Source organism: Phacochoerus africanus, chromosome 15 (genome assembly GCF_016906955.1).
Source record: "Phacochoerus africanus isolate WHEZ1 chromosome 15, ROS_Pafr_v1, whole genome shotgun sequence".
Lineage (NCBI taxonomy): Eukaryota > Metazoa > Chordata > Mammalia > Artiodactyla > Suidae > Phacochoerus > Phacochoerus africanus.
The window spans coordinates 36,999,919-37,014,619 of record NC_062558.1 but is presented as its reverse complement, the minus strand read 5'-3'; the positions used below and the strand labels follow the sequence as shown (position 1 = coordinate 37,014,619).

General features: G+C 41.8%; 1 long non-coding RNA gene across 1 annotated transcript in view; it reads right to left on the bottom strand.

Moving 5' to 3' along the window:
• LOC125116851 (uncharacterized) overlaps nucleotides 1-2,236 on the bottom strand; it is a 70,448-nt gene extending 68,212 nt beyond the window's left edge. The window contains exon 1 of the long non-coding RNA XR_007132437.1: nucleotides 2,080-2,236. This is a non-coding gene — a long non-coding RNA (uncharacterized LOC125116851). The remainder of the gene's footprint in view (nucleotides 1-2,079) is intronic.
• Nucleotides 2,237-14,701: the final 12,465 nt, after the last annotated feature.

Sequence of the window (14,701 nt, the reverse complement as noted above, 5' to 3'; positions counted from 1 at the left end):
CATTCCCTACTTGGGTTGTAAAACCCCCAGAGGCTCACCTATGTCAGAATAAGGATAATTCTTCTCCCCATACATACAGGACCTTCCAGGCAAGCATCTTATCCCTGAGGTTTTTCTTAAGTCCTAACACCACAGAGATTTGAGACCAGCATTCAAAATCCCTGGCCCGCCATGGAGGTGAATCAGGATATATTCAACCAGGTTTATCAAGTGCTTCATATATTCTAGTGACAATGCCAGGACCTGGGGAAGCTTAGATCCCTTTAGCACATTTCTAGGAGAAAAATAATAAACAGTCTGGAAATGACAGCTTCCAATAGAGGTAAACCCAAGGAGCACAAAAGACAGGTATGAAACCCAGGTGTGGTGATAGGCATTCCCCCAAAAGACTCCTTTCTGAGAAGTTTTGATCTCTCTAAGTCAAGGTTATGTCACGCTCTCAATCACCAGGCTGTCCCCAAGTTGAAGCCTGAAGACCTCAAGTTATAAACTAGATCAGGAATCAGCAATGACAGCCCACAGAGCATACTGGGTTGCCACCTACTTTTATAAAGTTGCATTCGTCCATAGCCATAGTCATTAGTTTAGGTGTTGTCTATGGCTATTTTTGTGCTAGCACAGCTGTGTGTGTGTGTGTGTGTGTGTGTATTTGAGAACCAGTTACCTGTGGGTATAAAATGATAAGGATGATGGCATGAGCACCTCACGTACATAACAAGTGTGCATTGAGGATGCGCTGGATGAACAGGTGATAAAGTTGCTTTCCCTTCTCAGCCTCAGTCTGCTCCCTTCATTTGGTGCCACTGCCTCAGAATTTGACTTAGAAATTGCTGGATCATATGGTAACTCTATTATTCACTTTTTGAGGCCTCTCCATACTGTTTTCCATAGTGGCTTCACCAATTTACATTCAAGTTAATAGTGTACAAGGGTTCCCTTTTCTCCATCTCCTCACTAACACGTGTTATCTTCTTCTTCTTTCTTGGATAATAGCCATCCTAACAGATGATATCTCTTGGGGCATTTCCCTGATGATTAGTGATGTTGAGTACCTTCTCATATACCTGTTGGCCATTTATATGTCTTCTTTGGAGACATGCATATTCAGTTCCTTTGCCCATTTTAAAAATTATTTGTTTTATTGCTATTGAGTTGTAGGAGTTTCTTATATAGTCTGGCTATTCACCACTTTACCAGATATATGGTTTGCAAATATTTTCTTTCATTGCATAGGCTGCCTTTAATTTTTTTTTTATTGTTTCCTTTGCCATGTGAGAAGCTTTTTAGTTTGATGTAATCCCATTTTTTCCTATTTTTCCTTTTGTTGGCCTGTGCTTTTGGCATGTGATTCAAAAATGCATTGTCAAGACCACCATTAAGAAGCTGTTTCCTTATGTTTTCTTCTAGGAGTCTCCTAGTTTCTAGCAATTCCACTCCTGGGGGTGTACCTAACAGAAATGAATGTGCCACGAGATAGGGAGAAGGATATTCACAGTGACACTAGTCATAATAATCCCAAACCTAAATGCCTATCAGGAGGAGAATCAATCAATAAAGCATGATATTGTCCCACAATGGAGTAATACTCAACAAGAACAGGTTCACAAACAGCAGAAATGAAGCTCACAGTTATGAGTAAAAGAAACCATCTCCAAGAGAATACTTTCCTTTATACAAAGTCCACAAACCAGCAAACTCACCTTTGATATTAAAAGTCAAGATAGGGGTTATTTGGGAGGTAAGGGCCCATTATGGTGTTGGGAAGGGCACAGAAGGGAGACATCTTGGGGGGGGGGCTGTTCTATTTCTTGGCCTGGGTGTGGTTGGCTGAGTGTTTACGTTGTGATTTCATTGAGCTGTAAAGTTTTGTGGATCTTTTTATTCTCTATAGATACCATATAATTCATAAAAAGGTTTTTAAAAAAATCAAAGCGGCCCCATCACTGCCACCATCTGACTTGACGGCAACGCCCTTCTTGCAGCCAAAGCTGAGAGCCCTGTTTGCCTTCACCCTGGGAGGGTAAATGCTCTGAAGCCCCACCCCCAGACCTCCCTCTTTGAGCCCAGCCACTCTGATACCTCCGGTTGGCCTCAGGCCAGCTTCCTCTCCTCCTGGGGTCCTTTGTGCTTCTCAGGTGGAAGTGCTTTCCCAGCATGCTCCCACCCCTCAGCCAGAGGCCTGGGGGGTCTGGGTTTTGTTTCCTCAGTGACACCCTTCCCTGTGGGCTGCTTCAAATGAATCCTGTGGAAGACAGAGAAATGAGAGCGTATTAAAAATGTCAGCGACAGATCCTGAGATACACAGCTGGGTAAATAGAGCCAGTGGAGATGTTTTTATTAGTGGCTTTATAGTTATAGTCACTTAAGTTATGGATTTAAGGTTGGGGGCAGGGGGCAAGGGCAGAAACCTAAGGGTCTTCCATCCATTCCCAGACCTGCTCAGACCAAAGCATCTGCTGTCCTCAGGTCTGAAGGGGGTGGGGGCTCCCTCAGTTTGCGGGGCGGGGGAGCTCTCATCATTTTAGAAAATGTAACCCTTTGCATTATCCTTTAACAAAGAATTTCCCCTCCCAGTGGTGGAAGCTGAAGTTTCCTTTGCGCTTGGATTTCTCTATGAAGTTCTACTCCCTATCCCTACCTCTGGAAGAATTGATATCAGATTGTTTCTCTGGCAAAACATGGTTGGTTTTCAAATGGGAAGTAGGAAAGGGGGTATAGAGGATGAAACCTCTCTGATCAAGTGGCATGGTCAATGTCCTCACATGAACCAGAAATGAGTGTCACCTCTATAACCAAAAAGTCCAGAGTGATCATGAAGTCATCATGTAAGTCAGAAAGACTAGAGTTCATATTCAAGTTTAACAACTTGCTAGCTTGGGGAAATCATTTAAGCTTCTGTCCCTTCATCTCTAAAATGCAAGTAAAATGTACCTACTTCATAGCATTGTTGTGAGGATTAAATGAATACATATCTGCAAAGCACTAACCTGGTACCAGGCACATAATAAACACTGGATAAATGTTAGATACTATCAATGTTATAATATATCTTCACAATAAAACCATCATCTTAAAGAAATATTGACACTCCCATGTACATTGCAGCATTATTCACAATATCTGTGGAAATAACCTAAGTGTCCATTACCAGATGAGTGAATCGAGAAAATTATATATACGTATATATAGTATATACATAGTATATATACAGAATGGGATATTATTGTCTTAAAAAAAGAAGGAAATCTTATCATTTGTAACAACATGGATGAAACTAGAAGGCATTATGCTAGCAAAATAAGCCAGACAAAGACAAATACTGTATGGTATCACTTATATTTGGAATCTTAAAAAAATAAGTCAAACTAGAAACACAAAGTAGAAAAGTATTTGCCAGCAGCTGGGGGTTTTGGGGGAAATAGGGAGATGCTGGCAAAAAGGTACAAACAATCAGTTATAAGATGAATAAAATCTGAGGATCTAATTTATAAAATGGTGATTACAGTTGATGACACCATATTATATAATCAAATTTGCTAAGGGAGTCGAACTTAAATGTCCTCACAATTTAAAAAAGAGGGGGGATTGAAATATGAGAGGTGATAGATGTGCTAATTAACTCAATGAGGGGAATCCTTTCACAATGTACATCAAATCATCACATTTTATACTTTAACTATCTTAAAATTTTATTAGTCAGTTATACTTCAACAAAGCTTTAAAATAATATATCGTCTTAGAAGACATAATATTTGAGTGTTGCCTTGAAGGAATATAATGATATTAATAGTTCAGAGCATTCTAATTATTATCACTGCACAACAATCTACCTCCAAACATAAAAGCATAAAACAACAATCACCATAACGTGCTCATGTATTCTGGGAGTCAAGAATCTGAACAGGACACAGAGGAGATGGCTGATCTCTGCTTCACTATGTCTAGAGTCAACTGGGAAGCTCGAACAGTTGGAACTAGAGAATCAGCTTCTAAGCGTCAAGTATCCTGGCAAGGAGACTGGGTTCAGACAAGACTGTTATCTGAAGTGGTTTCCAGAGGTTTTTCCAATATAACAGCCTCAAGGTGGTTAGACTTCCTTCCCAGTGGCTAGGGTTCCACTGAAGAGGGCACAAGGACCTAGCCTGGGAAGTCACATAATGTCACTTTTGATTCTATTGGCCAAAGCAATCACAAGCCCACCTAGATTTATTGGAAGGGTCTTAGACCCCATTTCCCCATGGGAAGAATATCAAAATGTTTGTGATTCCCACTTCCACGGAGTTTACTCTGTGCCAGGTCCCGAGCTAAGTTCTTACTACCCATGGTCTCATCTGATCTTCACAACTGGCTGATGAAGAAACATTATCATCCTCATGTTTGTAATATGTAGATAAGGAAACTGAGGTGTCAAGAAGTGGTTTCTGGCTCAAGGGCAAACAGCTAGTTATTTGCACTCATATCTGTCTGAGCCATGTTATTTGATTTGAGAGTCAATGTTCTCATTAACTCCATAAATATTGAATCCCCCCATAAATAAACAGATAGGATGATGATAGATAGACAGGTAGATAAACAGACAGATCCAGATAGATGTGAACCCTAGGTTGAAAAAAGTTGAAGCCCATATTCCTAAGGGATTACAAGACCCCTATAAGCCTTAATCTACATTAGCTCTCTGAGAAAAAGAGAATTCCTGGGAACCTAAAAGAACACAAATACTGCTGAGAGAGCCACCTAAAAACACTGACAAAAGCCTTCTAGGTGGTGTCTACAAGATGCTGAACATCTGGCTACTTCCAAATATTTGGATGATGGACTACCACATTTTGTCCAACTTTTCTTCCATTTGTTTGATAAACACAGCTGGCTTGGAAATTAGAAGTGGAATATAAATATGGGGAGAGCCCTTAGAGATTTTCTCCTCCAAATCCCCTCTTTATACAAATGAAGGGAAATATATACCCATAGAAAGCAAGGGGCTTGGGCAAAGTTGACCATAAAGTGGCTTTGGCATCTTTATTTCGACATGACTTGAATAGAATCCATCCTGACTTAACTAAGATGTATCTTAGGATCCAAGAATCTAACTCCAGGAAAAATCTTAAGCAGATCTTCATAGTGCTGGGTTTTGTGGAGAAGAATTGGAAATAACCTAGGTGTCCATCTCTAGGGGAATGATACAGAAAATGTGGGGAGTGTGCACTATACAAACCTATAAAGTATACCACATTTTTAATGTATTCATATAGCAACAAGGAGAGTAACAAAACGAGGTTGGTAGCTTACTGAGTTTTATGTAAAAAAAAAAAAAGTGGATGCAAAAACTACTGCATGTTTCTAAAGGAAAATTTATTTAAAGAAGTATTTTAGACATATGAAAGTGAATACCTTTAGATGCCTTTAGTGGGAAAAGGAGACAAAAGTGGGGGTTGGAATGAAGAGTGAAAATACAGTGCAATGCAATACAATGCAATGAAGTGAGAGGGGTGTTTTGCATATACTAAGTTGATATATATGTTATCAAAGAAGGACCATAATTACCTCTACTCCACAGATGAGGTAAAAAGAAAGCCCTATGTTTCATCTCACTGACATCATGGGAAATACCAAGAATTCTTTGGCTGCACACAACACTTCAGCTCTTGGCCAAAGGTCCACTGAACAAGGTTGAAGGGTGAAAGAAGCATGTCCTTTAAAAATCCTGTTTTCATCAGCAATAATGGGTTTAAGCCACATGTGAAATATGGCCCCAGTTTCACCTTTCAGGACTCCAGGAACCTAGTTTCCCTTCCCATGTCTGGGGGATTTACATCTCAGCGGGCAATCACTGTGGTCAGCTAGGGAGATCACCTTTCGGAAATGACAAATGAATTTCCGTCTTCCCAAAGTGGAAGTCTTTCTTCAGCCATCTGACATGCTTTCTGGATTGTCCCATTCACCACCAATATCACGGAGGGGAAAAAGTCCTTTCCATTTCTAGAAGTATTTATACTTTGTAAAATACTCTCAAAATTATCACATAAGAAGTCAATGGGGGAATTATTACCCCTGTAGAAAGAAAGTTTAAAAAGGAGGGGGGAAACATTCAGTGATGTACATCTATGTGACCTTTGAATTCTATTCTATAGCTTTTTAATGCATTATTTCTCATGTAATAGTTATACTACTACTTTTAGTAATAGTACTAACTTCATTGATTGATTTATGACTATGTGCCAAGTACTTTACATAAAGTGAAGGAGGTCACTGCCTCCTTCTATTTTTAACCATTTTGCAAACAAGGAAATTGAGGTCCAGAGAGACCATGTAACTTAACTTAGGTGAGGTAACACAGCTAATACATGGCAGGGCTGATGTTTGAATCTTGCTGATCAGTTGCAAAGTCTTCACCTGTAACCACCATACTTAGCCACTGAAGTCAATAAATCAAATTTGTCTTGTACTATGTTCTTGAGATACAGACATCCCATTAATTTATGCATGCATTCACTAAGGATGCACTGTGCATCTATTATGTCTCACATACTATGCTCAGTCCTTTAGTGTGATGGGGGATACAAACATGAGTGGTTGGGGGAATAATCAGAGTTTCCACTTCTAGGTTCAACACTTCTTAAGCCTGGGTTCACCCAGAAAACAGGCTGAGATGTATATGTTGTACTTTGATGGCCAAGTGTGGTCCTGGGGAACAACCAAGGGATGGATGGATGAAATGAGGAAAGCAAGAGAGCCAACATAAGAATGGTCCATTGAGTGGACCACTGTGAGGCTGCAGGAGTATCTGAGAAACCACATGAAATGGGGCTCAGGCTCGTCTGTCTATGAGGAGGAAAAAGAAGACTTCATCTCACTTTTGCATTCTCCATTGACCAAAGGACTGCCCAAACAAGCATTCAGTTCCTGCCATTTCGTGGAGGATGAATTTGGTGATGAGTTGGTTCTCCAATGTGTGCCATACTGTGACATATGAAGAAAAGACCTGGGGCCAGAAGTGAGAGGTACACAAGGTGGGCCTGAGGTAAAGCCCTGTGCATTGCACCTGCGTGAAATACAGTCAGACCTTGCATAGAAAAGACACCAGGTGATGCCTGTATTAAAGATAGGAGAAGCAAGGGGATTGGAAATATGCATCAGAAGTATCCACATCAGCTATTTACCAACCTAGTTCAGGGGCCAAATGTTAAATGATGACAATAATTAGAAAAATAACTGTGTTATTATGAACATGGTACCTGTCGCAAAGGATAAATATATTGCAGGCTCTCTCTGTATACACATTCTACAAAGTGTTCTCATGCATGCAGACCACTCACTGATTTTCATCATGATCATATGAACCAAGAATACAGAGGGTATTTTTCATTTACAGATGAGGAACTGAAGCAGAATGGTGATATTGGTTGCTATGGTTACCCAGACAAAGAGTGATGGCTGGGATTCAAACTCAGATCTCCAACCCAAGGGCTATCCGTGAAAACCTTGAATTTTTGCCCTATCCTATTTCAGGAAAAGACAGCTGGGTGTGGGGAAGAACAGCTGCCACCAGCCTCGTAAAAATGCGTTTCTTGCCCCCCACTGCTGCAGAAAGAAGGGAACGAATCCTTTGGTTCTAACTGGAAATAAAGAAAAATTAGCTAAACCATTGTGGGACAAGGAAGGAATATTTTTCCAATTTTATCCAGAAATAGACTTAACCCATTTATATATTCATTACCAATTACTGTATATTTGACTCTGAGTGAGTTACTTTTCTCTATACCTCAGTTTTCTTATCTGTAAAATGACAATAATAATAGTACCTAAATGATTGCCCTAGAGATTAAAAAATCAGCACCAAACACAGTAAGCAATATAAAATATTAGCTATGGTTATTACCATCCCTATACTACTTTTGCCACCTATCACTAGAGTGTTATGTTCCCTCTACTGTTATGTTTCCAGGTTATATGAATAACTCACTCACATCATACCATTTTCCTTCTCAAAATCTAGTGACTGCATTCAAGTGCATCCAAAATAGGATCTTTTCTCCCTTTTCACCCATTTGCCCAACATTTATGCCATTCTCAGGACACATACCGCAATTTCCTGCTTCCAGGCTTCAGCTGATGCTCTTGTTTTCATATGGACCACTCTCTTCTCCCCATTCATTCATCCATCCATTCAATGACACTCAAAGCAATTCCTGAGGCCCGTGGCCCAGCCATGGAGATATAACACTTAACAAGATAGGTGCCTTCCCTAAGCACTCTCTCATTTAGGGCAGGCAAATAGGGTATATCTTGAAAACCAATTCCATCAGGTGATTAGGTTGCCAGTATCCCTATATTGAAGTGGATTCTAGGGATCTAGGGCCCCCTTCAGGATCAGCTAAAGTCTTCTCTGGTGGATTCTGGATGTCCACCATTGGCAGAGGAAATGAATTTGGAACATTTATTTACCACTCCTCCCCAAGGGGAAAGTTGACATACACATAGCATTCTTCTCCAATTTTAACTCCTCTATCAAAATGGACCACTTTCATCTATCCCCATCCCCAATCAGACATGTATTGTCTCTCCATTTGGATACCACTAGCACTTTGCCCCATCAGAACCCCTATTTTAGCTTTATGTACTTGATGTGTAACAGTGAGATCCTTGAGGACAATGGCCACTTATAATTCATCCTTGTTTCTCTACCCAGTGCCTTGTGTGTGATTAAGAATTACCTTCAGAGACAGAAAAGCATGGTTTTCTGGTTTTCTTTGTTGTGAAGTTTGTGGGCATTATTGATTTTCACAGGGGTCATGATGAAGCTGGTGGCGTTGGCAAAGGTGTTGATAGCCTTGGTGGTGGTGGTGAGGGTGATGGTGTTTGTGTGGATAGGTCATGTGGATAGGCTGCTACTGTAGCGGCACTGGTATCATTGCTGGTGTGGTTGATGGTAGTGATGGTGATGGCTGCGGTGGTGTGGATGGTGGCGATGATGACAGCGGTGGTAATGGCAGTGACGGTGCTAACAGTGGTGAGGAGGATGGTGGTGGTGATGTTAACAGCAGTGATGTTAGCAATGGTGGTGATGGTTTAGCAGAGGCCGTGTCATTGCTGCTGGTGTTGATTGTGTTGCTATTACTGGTGGTGGGGTGTGGTCATAGTGTTTTGATAATGGTGGCTTATTTCCTCCCGTTTTCCACAAATTGCTTGGGATATACTCCATTAGGAGAACTGGCTACATGAATCTCAAGTGATTTCCTCCAATGATTGAATGCATATGTTGACAACATTTCCACATCTTTCACAGGGAGCACTATTTTCAAGCAATTCACACAACTCAAAAGAAAGAGATGTAGAGGGTAGCCATGACAAACCCAGATCACCGTTATACTTAAAGGAAATTTTTTGCAAAACGCATTGAATTGTGAGTAACTAATTATCCTGTTTTGCTATCAAGGAAAATACGTTGTGTACTGAGAAGTTATTATGGGAATGAGCTGCACCAAGGACATTAGCCATAGTATCTCCTCTAATCTTTACAACCACCCTGAGAGTTAAGTCCCATTGGACACAGTTTTCAAATGAATAGACTGCAGCTCAGACTGACTAAGAGACAGGCAATGTTAAAAGGCAAGTTTTTCTGATTCTAATATCCCCAATCTAGTTTTCCAAAGGCCTCAGAGGAACTTGGACCCTGGAGGTAAACGACGACGACCCTAATTCAGGTCTCCACCTGAACCTCCATGGTGGTCCCAAGGTTTGTGGACCACCAATCGCATTCTCATTAAGTTGTAGCCTGAGATCCACCATGATGATCACAGGTTTGTACCCCAGACCTTATCTTCCCTCCACAGCAGTGTCTGTGCTCTGCTTTCCAGCCCTGATGAAGCCCCTCTGAGAACATCCATCCTTCCAAGGCATTAACCGTATCATACCCTTGCCCTGCTTAGACCCTCCAAAGACCTGCCATCCTATTACAAGGAAGCTCATACCATGGCTGGACAGTCTCTGAATGATCTGTCTTCACCTCCCTTCTTTGAACTCATCACCTCCCTTCTCACCTTTGCTTTCTCTGCCCCAACTACACCACCAACTTGCTGTTCCTCAAACACTCCAGGCCATTATGTCCTCCAGGACTTCTCATTTTCTCTCCAGTCTGTCTAGAATTGTCTTCTCCCAGTTAACTGCATGGTTCTCTTCTTCACTTCATCCAGATCTCTCTTCCAATGTCCACAGAAAGGCTTTCCCTGAGCACTTTACCTGAAACAGCCCCATCATGCCCCTTGTCTCTATCCCACCTTATTGCCCATCTTAGTCTTAACAGCCACTCAACACTTGTTTCATGTCTCCATGACTTGAATGCAAGCGTCAAGAAGGTAAGGTTTTTCCTTGATTTATTTATTGCCATGGTCCTCAGCACCCAGAACAGTGCTTGGCACATAAGAGGAACTAAATAAATAGTTGTAAAGAGAGAGATGAAAGGAAATATGGGGAGGGCAGAAGGGAAGAAGGAGGACATGAATGAATTGATACACAAGTGAATGAAATAAAAGATTGAAACATGGTTGATATCACCTAAGTGGTCACAGGGCAGGTCCTAAATCATTGCCCTCCAAGGTCCCCTACCTAGTCTACTTAACCTGCTTTGTCTGCATTCTTGGAAGGAGCTCACCCGACCCCAGTGGTGCCCTTTTTTTCTCCTTATTTCTCTCTTTCATGCCCTCCTCCCTCCCACCCCCAACGCCTGCTCTGGCCTCCTGCCTCCCATGTTAGAGATTAAAGACAACAGCAAAGCTGGCATTTACTGACTGTCAAACACCTCTTTGAGTTTCTTCAGAACAAACAGACTCGACCGACTTTTTTGTTTGTTTTCTTCCTTTTTCTAAGCTGCTGAGCTGTCCCAGGCATTGTGCAAGAAGTCACTGGGGGGGGGGGGGACTGTCAACAGCTCCCTGATGTCAGCTTCTACCCCAGAAAGAGGGTCTGGGCTTTTATGCACCTCAGAGCCTGGGCCTGAACACACACACACACATGTAAGCTGCTGTTTGTTTTCTCTAACAAGTCTGGCTTTTACCCCATGGGAGAGGGGAAACTTGAAATACAGAAGGCCCCCTTCCTTAATTGGACATGAAAAACAGTGTGGATAAATGGAGACATGTCACCCCAACTATGTAATCCCTTCCCAGAGAATAGGAAGGCTGAACACGCTAAAGGATTTTTTTTCCACTTTGTTTTTAAATTTGAAAAGTTTTGCAGCAAAACATTCATGTACTTTATGTAATAAAAGAAAAGGCAGAAGTCCCAAGCAAAATCTTGTTTCTGTACCCCAAAGTAAGTAGTGATGGTTGTTGTTTTATCATGTCTCCATGTATTCATTCAATAAATATATATTGAATGTCTACTCTGTATCAGACACTCTTCTAGGTTTTGGGGGTGCAGCAGTGAGGAAAAGCAAATTCTGGTTCTCCTAGAAAGTTTCCCTTTGCATCCCTAGATGAAAGAAAGACCTGTGATATGGAGTTCCCATTGTAGCACAGCAGAAATGAATCCGACTAGTATCCATGAGGATGAAGGTTCGATCCCTGGCCTTGCGCGGTGGGTTAAGGATCCGGCGTTGCCGTGAGCTGTGGTGCAGGTCACAGATGCAGCTCAGATCCCACGTTGCTGTGGCTGTAGCTGTGGTGTAGGCCAGCAGCTGCAGCTCTGATTTAACCCCTAGCCTGGGAACTTCCATATACCATGGGTGTGGCCCTAAAAAGGAAAAAAAATAAAGGGGCAGGAGAGAGAAGTAATCCCATCTACATGATCTCACATCACCCTCACAGAGTGATTCTTCTAGACTTCTAGAGCATTGTTTTGCAGCTTAGTTTCCTGTATTTAAAAATGTATCCTGAATTCTTTTTTGTATCATCCATAAAATTCTACCTTCTCCATTCCAATCATTGCACAGTGCCTTATTGTTCAGATGTACAGACATGTATTTAAACAGTTCTCTGTAGTTGGATATTTGGGTTGTTTCCAAGCTGATTTATACAAGTGAGACTGCTAGAAAAAGGAAACGACATATATTGCAAAATGGAATAAAGATTTGGAAAAATGAAAAGTTAACTTGGCCTCCTCTCTCCATTTCACATTTTTAGTATAGGAACTTGTCCTAGGACCTTCAGGGAGTTGGAGCTTCATGGATATTTACTTGGCATAAAGCTATGCCCAACTTTAAGACACTCTAATTTCCTCTTGGCTTGCTGGGTGGTCATTGTCTAGTTCTATGATGGTTTTTGCCAGGAGACTATGTCCTTCTGAAAGCCAGGGTCTTATCTTCCCAGTGCCTAGAATAGGACTAGGAACAGGGTGAGTACTCAGTTATTCCACTGAAGGAATAACTAGTTAAAGAATAGAGGAGAGAGTTCCCATCATGGTTAACGAATCCGATTAGGAACCATGAGGTTGTGGGTTCGATCCCTGGTCTCGCTCGGTGGGTTAAGGATCTGGCACTGCTGTGAGCTGTGGTGTAGGTCACAGATGTGGCTTGGATCTGCCGTTGCTGTGGCTGTGACTGTGGCATAGGCCGGTGGCTACAGCTCTGATTAGACCCCTAGCCTGGGAACCTCCATATGCCATGGGAGCAGCCCTAGAAAAGGCAAAAAGACAAAAAAAAAAAAAGAATAGAGGAGAAAATGAGTGAATGGCTGAGTTGATATTAAGTGGTTGGATAGACATATGGGTAGGTGAGTGGATGAATGGATGGATGGATAGAAGGATAAATGCATAGCTGGCTGGACTCATGGATAGAGTAGTGCATAGATAGATGGGTATGTGGATAGACACATAAAAACATGGAGAAACAGATGAATGACTGGATGGATGATCAGGTAAATCAATGAATAAGTCAATGGGAGATGGGTAAATAAGTAAAGGAGTTCATGCATAAATAAGTGAATGAGTGAAAGGGTGGATGGATAGACGGATGATTAACAGCCAAATTTTCATGATTATGTTTAATGAATTACAAAGATGACTAATTCACAAGATAATTAATTGGTTATTAAGGACCCCCCCCCCATAAGACTCCTTTTAATAAGCTCTTTGGATGTGTTCACTGTTATCACTCAATTTGTGCTCTGTTTATGAGGGGCACACCAAGGGTGATAACTGACCCCAACTGTCACTGCTTCCAGATCTTAGTCCTTAGTGCATCATGGGAGTCAGATAGTAATTAATGAAGATGCTGACTAAAAAGGAAGATGTTGCCTACTTATAAGGGCCAGATGTGTCACATGAAGTCCGATTACCAACGTGTGGAACAGACAGGATTCCATGCCAGGAGCCCTCTGTGCCTAGAACATCACTAACTAAAACTGCCACTTCCCTAAATATACTTCCTTCTGTCCAGAGTGCTTACATGACCAAGCCATCACCAAGGAATTAAAAGGCCCCACCTGTCTCCATAGGTGGCACATTGAGCCATCTTTCTAAAAGCAACAGAGATTAACTAGTCACTCCACTTTGGAACAATGCATCACCAGACTTCTGTTCCAGCTTGTCTGGCAAGGCCCTTCAACCTGACCAGGAGCCTCTTGTTTCTCTACCCCTCACCCCAGCCCTCAAAAGCCATCAGTTAAACAAACCACCTTGGGAGCCATCAGCGCATCTTCCAAGGCAAACAAGCCTTGGCCCCAGCGAGGTCAGTGGCCAGGAGGATGAGATGATTAAGCCACTCTTTGTCTGCAGCTTATCTCCCACTGCTGTTCTTGACAGATAGCAGTGTGGCAAGAATCTAACTGAATCTGAGAGGAGAGGAATGAGCAGTATTCATCGAGTATCTATTGTGTGCCAGGTATTATGCTGGGCTCTATACAATGTCCCATTTTTTCCTAAGGAATAGGGAGCCATTTTCAAAAGAGAAAGCTGAGAGGCTCAGAGAGGTAAAGTGGCTCATCCAAGGTCACACAGCTAGTAAGTGATACAATGGAGATTTGAGATCAGATTTGCCTTTTTGCAAAGCCATTTTTAAAGTTATATTACAAGTTGTGGTTGAAAGGGTAAGCAATGGGACCTGTTCTCCAGTTTGTTGTCCTCATACTGGGAAATCTTAAATATCAGAATTTATGAATGTGTTTTTTTGCTCAAATTTTAAAACATGCCAAAAATGGAGATTTTCTATAGTCCAGTGGGAAGAGAGAAGAGGAAATGTATCATTCTTGTGTGCCCCAACGGACCAGGAGAAAACCATGAGCCTGAGTCCAAGCTCATGCACATCCTGCTTTCATGGAGTATTCAGGTGAGTAGGGAAGAGAGCAAACACAGATTCATGCAAATAAATCTGTAATTGTGAATGGTGAAGGGACAGTCCATAGGGTACTCATGGCACAAAATAGTAAATCCTGAATGCATATAGATTTCAAGGAAGGCTTCTGGGAGAAAGTGGTATTTGAACTGAGATTGATGACACAAGTTAGATGTTGGTCAGATGAAAACAAGTAGAAAGCATTTCAGGTAGAGAATGTGCAAAGGCCCTGAGACACAGAACAGTATGTGGCACTTGAGGCCATGAGAGGTGGTTGGTGTGGCTGGAGCATAGACACTGAAAGAGCAGTCACTGGGGAAAGATTGAGATGGTCTTTAGGTCCAGATCATTCAGGGCCTTGTAGACCACTGAAGTGGACAGAGAGTCACCCTCTCCAGATCTTTCTAAGAAAAAACATGTTGCTCTCGTTGCCAAAGT